The sequence below is a fragment of the Pinus tabuliformis genome, chromosome 1_1 (genome assembly GCF_031772625.1).
Source record: "Pinus tabuliformis cultivar Carrire ecotype Pingquan chromosome 1_1, CPIR1, whole genome shotgun sequence".
Classification (NCBI taxonomy): Eukaryota; Viridiplantae; Streptophyta; class Pinopsida; order Pinales; family Pinaceae; genus Pinus; species Pinus tabuliformis.
Window position 1 is genome coordinate 119,368,031 of NC_142297.1, and position 18,911 is coordinate 119,386,941.

The 18,911-nt window shown below is 39.1% G+C and overlaps 1 protein-coding gene across 3 annotated transcripts in view; it reads left to right on the forward strand.

The window, feature by feature from the left end:
• LOC149211932 (Nucleic acid-binding, OB-fold-like protein) overlaps nt 1-18,911 on the forward strand; it is a 167,608-nt gene that overhangs the window by 110,889 nt on the left and 37,808 nt on the right. The window lies entirely within an intron of this gene.

Consider the following 18,911-nt stretch of genomic DNA (forward strand, 5'->3'; position numbering starts at 1 on the left):
GGTATGATGACACAACAGGGAAGCAGGTCTGAAGGATAAAGTTCTTTCGAATAAAGCTACTACAAGAAGTCTGGATAACTAAAAGAAAGATGAGGTATATATGCTCACATAGATTATGGTTAAAAGGTCATGTCATATGGTTGAAAATATTATGGGTCATTCTTTCCATCTTGGGAAATATGATCAAGAAAAGAAACGATATCCTCCGAAGAATTGCAGAATAGCATAAGTCACACTAGATGAAATCCTCATAATGCAACATGAGGAAGTTGACTACAATCAAGGAACTATGATTGGAAGCTTCTGAGAATGAAGTGTGCGAGAAAAGAAAGGAAGAGATCATCGATTAGAGAAGGCATTCAACCTTCGAAGTCCAAGAAGAGTTGACTAGAATATCTCCCGGAAGAATATAAAGACTCTAATAGAAGTCGGAAAAAGATAAGAGGCCCTTGACAGTATATATCTGTGGAGATATGCCAATCTACATGCAAAATGGCGATACTTATAGGAAGATGTCATGGTGAAAGATCATTACAAAAGTAACTTTGATGTGAAGTGTTCATTGATTATTTTTGAACTAACTTCTGGATGGACTTATGTAGGACTGTCAAAGGGAAGGTCTGTAAATGACTTCCAAAGCAAACCATATAGAAGGATGTAATGTCCTTCCGAGATATAGTGCATCAGTTCTAGATCCTTCATTTCAAATTCAGTTGCCAACGTCTTCTTGCATTCTTGAATTTTTTCCTCCACACCTGTGATGAATAGATCATCCACATATAGTAGAGTAATGACAGGTTCATTATTCACGACCTTGGTGTCGAGATTCGGATCAACAAAACTCTTCACAAACCCAAATCTAAGTAGATATGCATCCATCCATCCTTGCATTGTTGAAATTTCCAAGTCTGACACGTTAGAAATCCCTACTGCATTATCTAGTTTAATTTCTCCTACTTGTTTATTCCATTAACAAGTTATTTATAAATATAAATACTAAAATAAACACAAATGTAGCCTTGACTCATATACAAATCAGTAACTGAAATAACTAAGACAAACACACAAGGGACACCGTTATTTTTGGACAATCGTTCTCAGAAAAACCCAATGCAGGAAAACCGGTGCAACAGATATGAGGGTTTTATTATTATGCAGTTTCTGAATACATCTAGGGTGCCAGAAATGGCTCACCCAATAGAGAATGCCCTCGGTAGTAGTACCTCTCCTCGGAGACAAATATTCCGGCTGATCAATCATCGGATGAACGATCCCACAACAACAATGGCAGCTCCTTAGTTGTACAATGAAAGCTGCTCCAAGCTTCTCTGCTGCTCTGTGTCACTCTGCAGGGATTGCGTCACCCTTCCTGGCTCACTAGCACTCTGTCTGCCCCACGAAAATTCTCTCGGCGCTACCTCTTGGCTTTGCGTCAGTGCTGCTAGCCTCCGCGCAGCTATTGAACCCTCTGCGTCAGTCCTCAGACCTGGCGCTACCTCTTGGCCCTGCGTCAACTCTGCTAGCCTCTGCGCAGCTACTAAACCCTCTGTGTCAGCTCTCAAACCCTTTGCATCACCCATGCTGGCCTCTTTAGCCTCTACGTAGCTCCCAATTGCCTCTGCGTCAGTCTCTCCAGGCTCCGCGCTGTCTCTCTGGCACTATCTTTGCCTCTTTGCTATGTATTCTTGGCCTCATGCCGAATTGCCCCATGCTACAACAGATCACTGGTTCGATTCTCTCAACAAACCCCGCTCCAGAAAATCAAACTGACTGATCAATATGATGTGTCTCCAACTGACCCTCAAGCCTTCTCTTATACTTTTCCTGTTGAGTCTTCAACGACCGAGATTAAGTCTCTAATCAATGGCTAAGATTAGATTTGGCTTGATCCATGTCATTTAGAACATTCTCACCTAGTTTTATATTAATACCCATTAATATTTTAAGTTTCCTAAGTTTAGAATTAGGAACGCCATTAAAAATATTAATTATTTTAATATCTTTCCAACTGGGTGGAATTTTCCCAAACCATTTATGGGTCTTGGAGATCTCATGTGCCTTAGCTTCTCCACCAATTTTCATGGCTAGAGCACATCCGATGCTACCACAAATCAACATGCATACCATGCCCTAGGTGCTTGCTTCAAACTATATAGGGCCTTCTTAAGTCTGAAACACGAGAGTCCCTGTTATTAACCTCAAAGCCTTCGGGTTGTTTGAAATACTCTTCCTCATCAATGGTCCCATTCAGAAACACGGTCTTCACATGATGGGTTTTCCAACCCATTGTAGTAGTCAATGAAACCAAAGATCTAATGGTAGTGTACCTTGTTGTGGGAGCAAAGGTTTCTTCATAATCAATGCCTTCCTTTTGAGAGAAACCCCTTGCAACGAATCTCACTTTGTACTTGTCTATACTTCCATCAACAACATGTTTGATCTTATAGATCAATTTGGAGGTGACAACCGATTTGTCACTAGGTCTAGGAACAATTTCCCAAACCCCATTCTTCATGATGGATTGATATTCTTCCTGCATTTCTTTCTTCCAAACCTCTTGATGAGCAACTTCCTTGAATGTAGATGGTTCAGCTTCAATTAACTTTGTCATGTATGCAACATAACCAAAATATCTTTTTGGTTTCTTACTTTCCTCGGAGGTTTCTTTTGTAGCTTCATGTCCTTCAACATCTTCTAATGTAGCTTTTAACCAATTTGGCCTTTTCCTTGTGGTTGGGATGACCATCGATTGAATAGGCTCACTTGGTTCTTCTTCTTCTTCTTGATTTGTAGTAGGGTTTTCATGATGACTTCTTCTTCTTCAAATATGGGAACTTTTTTGTCATCAAAATCAATAGGAATATCCTTTGAGTTCTTGTATGCTTGATTTTCATCAAATATGACATCCCTGCTTACTTCAATATGTCATCCTTCCCTAATGCAGATTCTAGATGCTTTTTAGGAGAGACTATATCCAACGAATATTCCCTTTATACTTGTAGAGTCCAACTTCTTTCGCTTGTCCTTTGAAACATGGATGTATGCTAGACTTCTAAAGATTCGAAGGTGATCCAGACTTGACTTCTTTCCTGTGAATACTTCTTCGGGTGTTGTATTATTAAGACTTCTATGAGGACTTCTATTTTGAATGTACACCACTGCCATTGTTGCTTCTCCGCATAAGACTTTTGGTAGGTCTTGATCAAGGAGCATAGTTCGAATGCCTTCTTCAATTGATGTATTCTTCCTTTCGACCAATTCATTTTGTTCGGGATAATAGGGAACACTGAGCTCTCTCTTAATGTTTGTTTCCTTACAATATGCAATCAATTCCTTAGAAGTGTATTCCTTACCATTGTCGGACCTTAGAGTTTGTATCTTTCTTTCGGTTAGGGTTTCCACTTCGAACCTAAACTTCTTGAACCAGTGTTGCGGGGGAGCGCCCCCCCCCCTCTCGATCCCGCTCCCAATCTACACTCCGGGTGGGAGCGACTCGAGAGTGGGTCGGGAGCGCGCTCCCAAAAAGGGAGTGATTTCGGGAGCGCGCTTCCTAAAAAAACACTCCTTGCCTTTTCGGGAGCGTTTAGCCTTTTTTGAATTTTTTTTTTTTGCAGTAATGTTCCAAATGCAAATTTTTTTCAAAGAAACAAATAAGTTTTGAGTGGGGCAACTTAATGATAAAGCCTATGGCCGTAGTATTGATATGCGATTCATGGTAATGTTAAGTTTTTAAAGTGAAAGTGACATTCTCCTTAATCTTCATTTTCATCCTTTTACTTAAATTTTTAACATTACCATGAAATGACTCAGGATGTTTGAGAGTGGTTCCGACCTCATTGGATTTCATATGGAGAAAGTAGAATTTTAGATTTCGTTCAAAATCTAGCAGACTTATCAGTTTTTTAGGATTTCAGGATTGCAATGTTTCCATTGAATTTTGTCATGTATTAGGGTATGGAACTCATATTTAATCAAGAGCCCAATCCCTCTATGTACCTTGATGTTAGTGACATTGGTTGTCGAACTCCTCTATCATGACCCTTCTAAAAATGTACGCATCACTCAAACAAAATCTTGACTTGACATGCTATGCTTTTTCTATCTTATGTTAATGCTTAGAGGGTGATATTAATGACAAAGATCCCTATACAGATACAAAGGTAATGACAAAGATACCTTTGGATATTAATGATTAGAGGGTGATATTAATGACAAAGATCTTGATTTTCCAACAAGACTAAAAAATTAGACATTTCTCATGGTGGTAAGAGGCCCAAGCATAAGCAATAGATAATAGATTTACTTGTCTTTTCTAGTTTCTAGTAGTTTTTATAACTGTTGACTCTTTCATATTTATTATGATATTTTTTTAAACAATATATGACAATTTAAGTTTGAAGTTGGCAATTATAACTCATTAGTAATGAATTATGAATATGATGCTTCATGAAAGTTGAAAGTTGTTTCATTTCATTTTATACATTTCATTTCATGTTAAATATTATTTGTTGTAATGGTTACACTTAGCTTACAAGTACAACTTTGGTGATCAATGATGATAAATGTTATATATTGAATTTTGAAAGCTTGAAACTTTAAGATCGATGAATCACAAGACTCAACATGTTGTATTACTATGTTACTAACTTGTGGACGTGGTTGATGAAGATTATAACTTCTAGATGATTGTTGTTGTATGGTCCAATCTATGTTTTTTTTATATCTAATTAATAATTCTACATGTTTTTGTTGACATATATGTATCAAAATTTAAAAATATATAAAATATATATATTATATAAAAAAAGCTCTGAAATTCGCTCCCAAATCAGGAGCTTTTGAAAATGTCACTCCCGCAACCGGTTTTGCCCTTGCTCCCCGCTTTAGCTCCCGCTCCCAAGTAACACTGCCTTGAACTTATCATATACTTCATCTTTTGTTTTGAGAAGGTAGAGCCATGTCTTTCTAGAATGGTCATTAATGAATGTTACATAGTAGAGATGACCTCCAAGTGATGTGTTAGACATGGGCCCACACACATCAGGATGGATGAGGTCTAATATCTTTGTAGACCTAGTTTCAATATTTGAAAATGGCTTTTCTTGTATGTTTTCCCAAAGAGCATCCCTTACACACACCTTCATGATCTAACTTCATATTAGGGATTCCATGAACCAATTGACTAAAAGTAGGGATGACCTTATAATGTAGATGACCATACCTCCTATGCCATAGCTCAATGGGATTGATTTCCTTATGAACCAAAGCTTGAGGAGGTGGTGTAATGACTCTATAAAGACTTCCTTCATGAACTCCATTAACCCCAGCTTTATCAATGCTAGAGTATTTTCCCAAACTAATACTTTTCCATCAACAAAAGCAACTCTTTCCCCTTTATCTTCTAAACAAGAAATCGAAAGTAAATTCTTTTTCAAACTTGGAACATATAAAATGTTGTTGAGGTGCAACTTCCATCCATTTTCTAGCTTCAACGATGTTGATCCCAGGCCTCTAACAACATAGCTTTTGTTGTCACCCAATTCCATAGCATGAGAAGAAGGCTCCTTTGATAGTGTATGGAGTTGTTTACTTTCTCTGGTCATGTGCCTTGATGCTCCACTATCAAGGATCCATGCATTGTCATCATTAAGAGAATTTGTAAGAGCAACCAAGAATCCTTGACTTTTGACCTTGTTGAATAAGTAATGGATGACCTTCTTGATCCAACTTCCAGCACTGTTGATACCCATTCTTATGTAGTTCATCAAAGAGGGAGAATCCATGCCAACAAAGTGATCTTCAACTTTTTCTGACCTTTGCTCTAATTCCATGTTGGAAAATCAATGCAAGTAGATTAGGGTTTGATTCCTCTCACTTGATAATTACTTGTGAGTTATGTTGGCTTCTTTTACTTCTTTATTATCTTATCTTTCATCAAGTAATTACCATATTATGTGTGTATGAAGATCATAAAACAAGAGACACAAGATGTAGGCGCTATGCTAGGGCACCCTTGAGGGGAAAACCTAGTAAAAAAGTCTCTTCCTTTCAATAGTATTCTTTGAGACTCTTCACCCTAGACAATGACCAAACCTTCCCTCCACGCCAAGTCAGCCTCCCAAATCTTCGACCCCTTTCCAGCAACACTTCCTTCCCAACAACTTCAACTATGCAGCGACTTCCGACATCTGGCAACAACAAACTTGGAAGACTTCGATCTCCCAAAGTAGGGCACGAAACAGAGAGAGAGGCTCCAAAATTTCGATTTTCTTCTTCTCCTTAGACTTGAACCAACTCGCACTTCCTTTTGCTTCCTTAGACCCACTTTGCACTTCTCTAGCTTCCTTAGGGATATCGAACTAGCTTGAGATGAGATGCTCCAAATGAATTCAACTTCCTTCTATTTATAGGGTCCAAGTGAGGTCGAATTGATGTCCTTAAGCCGACTTGATCTCTTCTAGGCTGACTTAGTGTGGAGGTTACATAAATTATATTTGACTCAATAGTAAACCTTTTTACATGATTCAAAAGCCAAAGAAGGGTTTCTTTGAATGTACAATGACTCTATAAACTCAATATTAATCCTAGGAGTCCACAATGGGGACTGTTACCCACCACTTCGTGGGTGATATCCCCAGGAGAATTTTTCTCCATGATGCACCTCAGCCAGTAGCCCCTTGTAGCCTCCTACTAGCTCATTGTGCCATTTCTCGGCCACCTAAGCCAGCCGTGTGGTTCTTCACCCACCTGTATTGTTTGAAGATGGGCCTCTCAAATCTAAAGGTATGTCTTGTCATTTGGAATTGAGTATTGGGTTTACTTATCATAGATACTTCTGGGTATGGATTGATGGGGGGATTTGGCGGAAAGAGTAGGCTTGGTTTGTGCTCCTGTCCCCTTGATGTCTTTTGGATGTTACCCTTGGATCTTAGTCTTGTGGGATCTCCTTTATTGACCATTTGGTTCTAGGGTGGTACTACTTGGGAAACCCCGACTTTGGGTGCGTGGTCTTACTCCTCTATCTGCATATATTACTCCCTTTCCACTCACTATACCCCCATTCATCATTACCCCCACTTGGGTCCACATAGGGCTAGCCTCCTTATCCCCTTGCCCCCACCGTGGGTTAGGCCTGGAATGATGCCCTGGAGGTTGAAGCTGCTAAAATAAAAAGGAAAAAGCATAATTGGATGCATTTAACAAGAAATTGTACCACAAAATGCAAAAGATGGTCGGGACAAAAATAATTAGCATGTGGGCAAAAGCCAATACATGAGCTCTACCCCATCTATGGTCATCACCCTAGTTCCATAGGCCCTAGATTAGCCTCCTTTATGATTCAAGAACCCATGATTGTCCCAACCCTTGGAGGGCAATGAACTGCCCTACCTAAAAATGGGTAATCATTGCTATATTTTACATATCATGCTAAGGTCCTTTGAGCCCGAGCAGTTAATTAAAGAAAATTCATAAAAGGCATATAAAGAAGGGTGTAAAAATCAAGGTCAAAGCACCTCATGTATCGCGATTGCTCCAAGGCACCTCATGTATCACGATTGCTCCCTCCTACACATTACATACCCAGGTGTTGGCTTACCCTTATCTAGCTACCCCTTTGCCCCAATATGTGGCCCAGGATTGCCCCTCTTATTCCCTATTCCATTACACCCATTTATCACTTGCCACCTCCATTAGAGGGATGTGCCTTGGACATACTATCTCCTTTAAGGGTTGAAACCACCTAATAAGGTACTTGGTTAAACCCTTTGGAGCTTGGAGAGACTAGCACATGCCAAAGCCCACTCTAGAAGGGCATGCCATTATGAAGTGCCCACTTTCTTATCCATGGTTTGTAAACTCTTTTACCTAATTATTTTAATGGCCGGTTGTACTAGAATCCTAGGGGACACATTGGATCTTATGCAAGATTACAGGTGGTTTCCATTTGGGTTTGGTCTCCCTATACGGGATCCTAACTCTCAGAGGTCTACATTGGAACATATAGGGTGTGCATAGAGAGCCATTGGCATCCACAACAACAGACAACACTCCATGGATCTTCATTGATTCTCAGAGATTATTAGCAATCCACTTTGGGATGGAGGTGATATGCTTGGTACATTATGCCCAACAGGCCCCCACAAGAGTCCCACATTTTGGTAGGTGTCCTAAGACTTGTATGATGTCATGGCAACATTCATTCCACCACTTGGACCTTTGCAGAGGATCTACAGGCATCTTCGATTCATATGAGACCCATGGGGTCATTTATGTGCCCTCAGACCGATTGGGAGTAGCACATGTCTACGACTTGGAGAACAAGGGGCCACCCCCTTGTCCATCATATTCCGAGGAATTTATTCCTTAGTATGGCACTTCAGGACATTATTACGCATTTGGAGGGACCCACGACATGTACATATATTTTTTGGCGCCTTGTGAGATTTATTTTTACACTTGTGAGCTAGTTTGGTGGGCTTGTCACCAATAGGGGTTTTATTTTCACATTATTTTATCATTAGGAGCTAATGTAGGCCCATAGGCTGATTCGAACTCCTTAGGAGGCTATATATTGATGTTAGATACATTCATTTGGATCATCACTTGTTATGAAACCAGCTCAAGAAAAGATAGAAAAGATAGATCAACGCCTTAGAATTCAGGCTCTTCGAGGGGGCAACCTCCTTTACATTACATAAATGAACAATTCTTGGATGATACAAATGACAAAACCTCCTTTCTATATATAGGAGTCTAAGGAGTCACAATATAATCTAGCCGACCTAACAATAATAATATAAAGCCACAAAAATAACAATAGGGGGATTCTATGGGGCACAGAAATAACAATATGGGGGTAATAGGGGCACAACAATATAAATAAGGGGTATAACTACAATAGTAATGGGGTAATCACTAGTATTATAGGGACCCAACATGCCCCTCTCCTTCAAAAAAGTGTTGTCCTCAACGCTTGAGTAGTTCTGGATACTTCTGCATAAAATTCTCATCCTCCCATGTGGAATCTTCAGCGGATAAGTTCTTCCACTTGATAAGATACTCTGAAATTGATCGATTTCGTAGCTGTCGAGTTCTTGTTTCTGTGACTGCTTCTGGTTCCAATATAATTTTTCCTTCCTTGTCAAGTTCTGGCAATATTGTTTGAATTGGGAGCTTGTCGCCTATAACCTTCTTTAAACATGAAACATGGAAAACTGGGTGCAATCGAGAAGCTGCAGGAAGCTCCAATTTGTATGCCATAGTACCAATCTTTTGCAACACCTTGTACGGACCATAATACTTTGGTGATAATTTATTATCCTTCTTAGCTTGCTTTAGGGACATTTGCTTATATGGTTGTAGCCGTAGGAATACCCAATCACCTACATCAAAACTTCTTTCACTGCGATGTTGATCTGCCTGTTGTTTCATTCTATTTTGTGCCAACACGAGGTTATCCTTTAAGAGTTGGAGGACTTGTTGTTGATGTTCGATGTGATGTTCCACTGCCTGAACCTTAGAATTTTCTCTTAAATATGATGTGATGGATGGTGGTTGATACCCATAAAGTGCCATAAATGGGGTCATTTTTGTTGCTGTATGGAAGGAAGTGTTATACCACCATTCAGCCAGAGGCAACCATTTGACCCATTGTGTCTGTTTATCAGATACAAAGCAACGAAGATATCCTTCCAAACATTTGTTTACTATCTCAGTTTGCCCATCAGATTGAGGATGATAAGATGAGCTATGAGCTAACTGAGTACCAAGACAAGAAAATAATTCTGTCCAAAAATTTCCAGTGAAAATGGGATCTCTGTCACTTACAATAATCTTTGGGTTTCCATGTAGCTTTTGAAATGTTTCCATAAATGCAGTAGAAACTGTACTGGCTTTAAATGGATGTGATAATGCACAAAAGTGTGCATACTTGGTAAGTCTGTCAACTACCACCATGATGACACTCTTTCCCTCAGACTTGGGTAAACCTGTGATAAAATCCATTGAAACCTCCTCCCAACGTTGGCTTGGAATGGATAAAGGTTGTAATAGACCCGGTGTCTTAATTGTTTCAACTTTATTTTGTTGGCAAACCAAACATTCTGCCACAAACTTTTGAATATCTGATTTAAGGCCATCCCAAAAAAATTCCTTCTTAACCCTGTGGTAAGTTTTTAAAAATCCTGAGTGCCCTCCTAAGGGAGAAGTGTGCAATTCCATAAGAATCTTTTGTTTTAGCTGGGAATTCTTACAGAGGTATAAGCGATCTTTGTACCATAACGAATCATTTTCCAGCTAAATGTATCAGACGTACTGGAATCTTGTTGTAGCTTTCGAATAAGTGCCCACACTTCTTCGTCATTCTTCCATTCCTCCCTTGCTTCGTTTATCCAATCTGGTTGGATAATAGAAATGGCACACAACAATGCTTCCACATCCTCATCCTTTCTTGAGAGTGCATCTGCCACCACATTTTGCTTCCCTTTTTTGTAGATGATTTCAAAGTCATAACCCAACATCTTTGTGACCCACTTTTGTTGCTCTTCAGAGGATAATCTTTGTTCTAAAAAGTATTTAAGGCTATCATGATCCGTTTTTACCTTGAAGTGTCTTCCCATTAGGTAGGGTCGCCATTTCTTAAGTGCATGGAGTATTGCCAACATTTCCTTCTCATAAATAGCTTTGCTTAAAAACTTTCCCTTGATTGGACGACTTTCAAAAGCAATGGGTCTTTCATCTTGCATTAGAACAACACCAATTCCATTTCCTGAAGCATCACATTCCACAATAAAGGTTTTTGTGAAGTCCGGTGTAGCTAAGACCGGTGCTTGGCACATTGCCTCTTTAAGATGTTCAAAGGCCTTTGTTGCTTCCGGAGTCCATGAAAATGCATCTTTCTTCAATAATGTTGTTAGAGGTGTGCTATTCTCCCATAATTCTTAACAAACTTGCGATAATACCCTGTCAACCCAAGAAATCCTCGCAGATGCTTTATGGATGTGGGGATTTTCCATTCCTTAATGGCTTTAATTTTGCTAGGGTCTACCTTAACTCCTTCATGAGATACAATATGACCCAAATATTCCACCTCCTGGACTCCAAAGAAACATTTGGATCTTTTTGCATATAATTGTTTCTCCTCCAATAGTTGTAGCACCTTGTCAACATGTTCAACATGATCCTTCCAAGACTTGCTGTAGATTAGTATATCATCAAAAAATACTAACACAAATTTTCTAAGGAATGGTTTGAAAATTGAATTCATCAAACCTTGAAATGTTGAAGGTGCATTGGTAAGGCCAAAAGGCATGACCAAAAATTCATAATGACCCTCATGAGTTCTAAATGCCGTTTTCGGAATGTCTTCAATCTTCATTCTGATTTGATGATATCCCGAACGAAGATCCAACTTGGTGAAGTAAATTGATCCATGCAATTCATCCAGTAATTCATCAATGACAGGAATGGGGAACTTATCTTTAATAGTGAGCTTGTTGAGCTCCCTATAATCCGGACACATGCGCCATGATCCATCCTTCTTGTGCACCAATACTACTGGAGCAGAGAAAGAACTTTGACTCGGTTGAATTATACCAGCCTCTAGCATTTCTGCAACCATACGTTCAATTTCACTTTTTTGGACATAGGGATATCTGTACGGCCTGATGTTTGGAGGAACACTTCCTGGAATCAGATGAATAGCATGATCATGATCACGCATAGGTGGGAGACCTTTGGGAGTCTCAAATACCTTGGAATGATTGTCCAGGACTTTTTGGAGATCTGGAGAAATAGATGATTCCGATGTGGAAACATCTAGCGAACATAATTGTGCAATTACACCTCTTTGCTCCTTTTTTAGAAGCTTTGTCATACCATTAGAGCTGATTATCTTTCCTGGTTTCCCTGCAATACCCCTTAATTCAACTTCCTTTCCTTCCGTAGAAAATTTGATGAAAAGTTCTTGAAAATTAAAAGCTATTGTACCCAAGGATTGTAGCCATTGGACTCCTAGTACAACATCAGCACCTCCCATTGGAATGGAAAGCATTGGGCTAGTCAATACATATTCTCCCATGGATAGCTTGATATTATGGCACTTTCCAGAGCAATTTATTGTTCCTCCATTTGCAATCATCACTTGACACTCTGGTGCTGGATATAGGAAGCAATTCAATTCTTTTGCTACCCTACAATGAATAAAATTGTGGGTGCTTCCTGAATCAATCAACACTATTACTTTTTTCTTCTTGATTTGTCCTTCTATCTTGATGGTTTGAGGAGTGGTAATTCCCGCCAATGCATTACAAGATATGGTCGGATTTATTTGTTCTTCATCTAGGCTTTGTTCCTGGAGTATATCCTCTTCTTTTGACCTTTCTTGCTCCTTTTCTTCTTCCTCTTCACAATCTATGTAGAATAATTTCTTCTCAGCACACTTATGACCTTTAGTGTATTTGCTATCACAACTGTAACAAAGCCCTTTTGCTCTTTTTTCTTCCAATTGTTGTGGTGTCAACCTTATAGGTTGTGGAAGACTAGGGGCAACAACACTTCCGTCTTTATAGTTGTGAGTGGTATGCTTCCTAGTTGCCATAATTTTGCTTTCCATTTTTTTTGCTAACCTGAATGCCTTCTCTAATGAATCAGGTTCCCAAAGGCGAACATCATGTTGGATATTATCCTTTAAAGACCCTATGAACACATCAATCCTATGCTCCTCTGGAATATCTTTTACCCTTATGTTCAATTTTTGGAACTCCTCAATGTGCTCCATTATTGAACCCTTTTGTTTGAGACTTATCAATTGGCTAAAAAAAGTGTTGCTTTTTGTATCCTCATAATGTGCTATCAATTCTTCCGTAAAAATTGCCCAAGTGATAAATTGTTTACGAGAGCAAAGCCATTGATACCATACAAACTGATTTGGTTCCAAATATACAGTTGCCATACGTACCTTTTGTGCGTTTTGCACATTATTGAGATCGAAGAATTGCTCCATCTGTAATATCCATGTGGCGGGATCCTTGCCATCAAACTTCCTCATATCGATTTTTGGAATATGGTGAGTCTTCGATCCAACATTAGAGTCTATGGAATCATGATTAACATTTCTTTTGTTTTCATCATGAGTTTCCTTTACTACCTTTTCACCATTAGTAAGTATTTCTTGTAGAAAATTTGTCAAATCTGTCTTCAAATCTGTTATGCCTGTCTTCAAATTTGTGTTCAAATCTATCTTCAAATTTTCCATCTTAGCTTCCATGCCATTCATCTTAGCTTCCACGCCATTTATCTTAGCTTCTGTTAACTTTTGTGAGCGTGACATTTGTTGCACTTGTTCTTGTAATTTTGATATATCATGTAGCATTTCTTCCTCTTCTTCATGAGTCATGCTAGAGCTTTCAGGTTCCTTATTAGGTGTTTGCATTTTCTTTCCTCGGGGCATCAGTTACCGATAATAATTCTCTACTATGTCCTTTGAATTCCTTCAAAATAAATTTTCAAACCAAGCTTAAGCAAAAATTTAAAAAAAATCTACACACCTTTTTTCACTTTGTAGGAGCTCGATATTTCCTGTGATGTATCTCTGTACTTTCCAATCATCTAGTTCTGAAATTGCTACCTGTAGTAGCCCTCTGTGTCCTCTTTCCAATGCCACAGGTTTGACCCAAATTGGATTCTCCAAGGAAGAGTTATGCGAAATCTCCCACAGTGACTTGATTATAGACTAGTTCAGTAGAGCAAACTTGTACGACGTGCCACGAGTCTCTGTTTCAACCTTTGGATCTAAAAAACACTTATAAGAAACTACAGTCTATCCTCTTTCTGTACCTTATTATGAAATTTCAATCCGATCCCCAGAGAGAAAGTTATGACGATTTTCCCCAAGTCACCTGTTTGGAATGTAATTCAGGAGTCTGCAAAAAGACCAACTTCCTCAGATCATATCTCCGCAAATATAGCGCGAAAAGCTCTGAAATTTAGACCCAAGGTTCAGCGCGATTTCTTCTCAAATGGGTTTTTTTTGCGACTTCTGAAACGTCACAGAAAAAAAGTTATAGCGAAAATGCCACGATGACCTGTTTGGAGCAGCGAAACCCTAGAACCCAAAGCTCTGATACCAAATGTTATGAAACCAGTTCAAGAAAAGATAGAAAAGATAGATCAACGCCTTAGAATTCAGGCTCTTCGAGGAGGCAACCTCCTTTGCATTACATAAATGAACAATTCTTGGATGATACAAATGACAAAACCTCCTTTCTATATATAGGAGTCTAAGGAGTCACAATATAATCTAGCCAACCTAACAATAATAATATAAAGCCACAAAAATAACAATAGGGGGATTCTATGGGGCACAGAAATAACAATATGGGGGTAATAGGGGCACAACAATATAAATAAGGGTATAACTACAATAGTAATGGGGTAATCACTAGTATTATAAGGACCCAACATCACTTGACTTGGGATCTCTTTAATCATAGAGAATTTCACACTTGGAGGATATTTTTTGGAGATGGATGAATTTTGATGTATGGATTTGGGCTATTTCTCTTGTCTTGGAAGTTGATTGTGAAAACAAAATGCTAGTTGGATATACTCTATAATGTTGTAAGTAAATTTTAACGTTGTTATTCTTGTTGCTGCATACTGCTAAAATTAGGGCTAGTTGCTGCATTATTGAAATGTGGAATTGAGCATGTTTTAGCTAATTTAATGTATGGGCCAATATTATATGAATGAAATGTCCTAGAGATTATTTGTCTCGAGAAGCTTGCATCATTTGCTTTGAAGTATAAATGCTTGAAGGTCACTTTTCTTTTCTTTCTCTCAACATTGGATGAAGTTGACTTTCTGGGCCTCCTTGATCAAGAAACCAAGTTCTTACTCATCATTATCCTTGACTCCATATCCCCAAGTGAGTTAGGCACTAATCCCTTAAAAAGGGTGATCATTTTAACCCTATTTTCCCCCTTTTCCCCTTTTTCCCTAGATCTAGCCCCAGTAGGTCACCTAGGGCATCAATTTCCTTGGAAATGACCCAAGGAAAAATTTCGATTTACTACAGGTTACTGTGCTGGTGGGTCCCCTCCCTCTCCTCCAAATTTGAGGCAATTCTAACGGTGGAATCTCCGGGAATCCTAGGCCTTAGCTCTAGGATCAAATTTTGCCTAGGCATCCCCAAGGCTAGAGCTCAACAGGATCAGTGTTTTAAGATTCGGCCAAGTTGGTCCGAGTCATGGCCTCACCGGGTCGACTCAGCCATTGAATCGGTTTGGCCAACCAGGTTATTACTGAGCCGGCCGAGTCTGAGCCTACTCGGCCGAGTTGGATGACAGCGGCCCGTGAATTAGAAAACAATGATTTTTTTTAATTTTTTTGCTTTTGGGGGACTCCAAGGTTTTCACAATGATACTTTAATGGTTTTTTGTCCCTAAATAAGTTTATCTCGCTTGATCTTGAGAGGTTTGTTTAGATGGTATCACATATGTAGTAGAGATTCCTTAAGGGATAGCTTCATTCTTCTTCAAAACCTTCCAATAGTTTCTTTGCCCCTTTCTTAAAGCAAACCTAACTTTGTGGCCCCAACCTTGGCCCTCCGAAGATGAGCATCAAGCCTTGAATTGATTCCACGTGATGCTACACCCCTTGATGAGCCTCCAAATGCTAAAACACTAAACTTAAAAGCTTGGACATTGGACTATTTGATGATATGGCCAAATGGACTGAAGATGCCCTCTGGCTAGCCTTGACCCTGTTTTGGTGGATGGTGCCGTCTTCCAAAGCACAGATGAGGATGGTTATCATTGAGATGACTTAGGAGGGCTAGCACATCCCTCTTTGATGCCAATGCTTACCCTTAGGGGTGCCATGTCACTCACATGCTTGAAAAGGGTGACATAGGGTCTCTCCTAGATGACATCATTGTGGAGGATGCACCTTTGAAGATGTACACATGCACTTTGGGACTTTCTTGGAGTGAGGAACACTCTTGGACCCTTGTATTAGTTCCTTGATGACTTACAATCTATTTTGGAGGATAACGTCATTTGTAGCCTCCTTGGTTATGTGTTTTTGTTTTGATCATCATGTATGTATTGGACAGTGCACTGGGTGCCATTTTGATATAATGGATATATTCATGAGCCTACTTTGATCATATGTTGTCTTGTATCTATATTCTAATGCTGTGTGTTTGGAAACACGAATGAAAATCTTTAAAATTATGTTTTTTTATAAAAAATAAATATTTAATGTATTTTTTACAATGATTGAGTCATTGAAATCGAGCCGGCCGAGTCGATATCGAGTCGGAGTTTTAAAACATTGAACAGGATCAATTCAATCTTTTGAAGGAAATATTCTTGTGTGGTCCTTTGCCTTCACCTTGTCCAGGATAGGAACATCATTGGTTGCTACATTCCATCCCGAACTTGGGCTGTGTCCACTTGGCCCCGTGTGGTCCCAATTCTCAATAAAAATTATTTGTCAAGGACCATTTGGGAATCCAAGTTTCCCAAGGATTATTGGGATTGAGAACCTCGTCTATAAGCCTACTCCTCCCTCAACCCTCCAATCTTCACCCCTTACCTCTGGAGGACCAAGTCCCTTTCTTAAAGAGCAAGCAAGTTCCATTCTTCACTCCATCCTTGGGAAAGGGTTTTCAGGGTCACTTTCCACCTATTCATTAACATATACTTTAAAAGTGTTCCGTACACTACCGAGACTCCTCCCATCGGTGAAAGTCCGTAAAGAGCAGGGAGACTTAGCTATGGTGACAATGGGCTAAGCCTCCATCGTTCCCCATAACCCAGCAGTTGCCCTCTTAGGAACCCCTTTTAGGTCCCTTGCTGGTTGGAGTGATAACAGGGACTTTGACATATAATGATGACCCAAGCATGAAACCCATGCTTTAACAAGTCATTGATACAATAATAAAAATTCTTTTCTTTATTCTTTTGACAAGTACATTTTATGATGACTCAAATACATTAATGAACACCGAACCTAGTTACATTTTCCAACATGATGCGGTTTGATCAAGTACTGGCAAACTAATATGAAAAATGTGAAAGCAAACAAATCAGCACATAGAGAGGTTGTCCATAATTTAAGTTTTTGTAGAACATATTTGAAATATTGCTCCTGTTCGGATGACACAACAGTGAAAGTTTGGGACTTTTTCTGCTTCCGGGAAGAGAGAGCTCTTGCTGGCCGTGGGTGGGATGTAAATAGTGTTGACTGACATCCAGCAAAGTCTCTGGTGGTTTCAGGCAGTGATGATAATATCGCCGAAAAATCGGCGATATTCGTAAATATCGCGCGATTTTCATCAAGACGAAATTTCGGCTGGCAAAAATCGCGATATTTTCTAATTTCGGAAATCTCGCGAGAAATACGAAATATCGCCGATATTTTTATAAAAATCGCGCGACGATGGTATATATCGCCGGCACAGTTTATAAATAGGTTTTTGTTTAGGGTTTAGGCGTCATTTTATTTTCGAGAGCTGGAGAGTCCGAGTGCGAACAGTGCGGAGGGTTTGAGGTTGATCTTTGGCTGCGAAGGAGGGTTTACATACAGTCTACAGCGACCACCCTACAGGTATGCATATTCTATACGCATGTGCCATGGAGAGTCGAGAGTCGAGTCTTATACCGTGTATACATATTGATATTACAGTGTATACGTTTTATATTGGTCATAACCACAGTGTTATTTGGTCATAAATAAAAGTTTAAAACGCAGTTATAACTTATGACTCCCATCAACAATTAACTTTAACTTTCTCTTTAGATGCCACGAATGAGTCGATATAAATTCGATGTTGTCTTTCCTTTGTCAGTTGGACGTTTCTCCTGCCAGTTTCATTGCAGACAAGGTCAAAAGAAAACCAATGGTCGACTTATATTGGGATGGGCAGCAACATATTTGTTCATAGTCGATATCAACTCGATGTCCAAATCCAACCATAGATCAAACGATGTATTTCCAAGTTATAACCACAGTGTTATTTGGTAACTGGTTATAAATAAAACGCAGTTATAACCTATTAACCACAGTGTTATTTGGTTATAAATAAAACGCTGTTGACATTATATTGTAATGTATGACGTTCCCCAAAGGCATTCATTGAAACACAACAAAAACAGTCTTAAAATATGTCAATGGAACATTATACTATGGTTTTAAGTTTGTATTATCAGTGAGATTAGGATCTGCAACAACTACTTCAGATCTGAAGTATGTGAAAGTGAGGAAATATGTCAAGTTAGGGAGAGGATTGAGGCTTGAAGCCTTGCGGCATTCCCTTTGTTGCTGGTATATTAATGTGATCCTTCAAATATCAATGTATAGACCCCAAATAAACAGTGAAACCCTTTCAAAGAGGAATGTCACACCTGAAACACAAACCTGTTAGCCTTAGACATATATGCACTGTGCAGCAATGAACAATCTTCTTGAAAATCAGTCTCTATGCCAAGACTTATGATGAAATCTTCGTCAAAATTTTACTATAACACCTGCAAACTTACACCAGTGATCTAAAACTCTCACAGCCAGAGGAGCAGCAAGCCAGAAATGCTAATAGTTAGCTCCCAAAATTAGTCATATTTTAGTTCTATTTAGTCAAATTATTAGGGGAACTTTATTAAGTTTTCAAGGCTTGAAAGCCTTCAGAATTTTTCTGCAGATAACCAAGTCGCTTCAAGCCCTTTTGCACCAGAGATAAGGCAAAGTTTCAAGCTTGGTGTTGAAAAGTAATGAGCCTTCTCAAGAGCCCTGCCAATTAAACACTGTTAGATCTAAAAATGTAATGCCGAGAAGAAATGACAAACCCCTTTCAAAAAAATCACTGTAAAATCTCTGCAATTAAATCAGGGTTAATATATAATTGATTC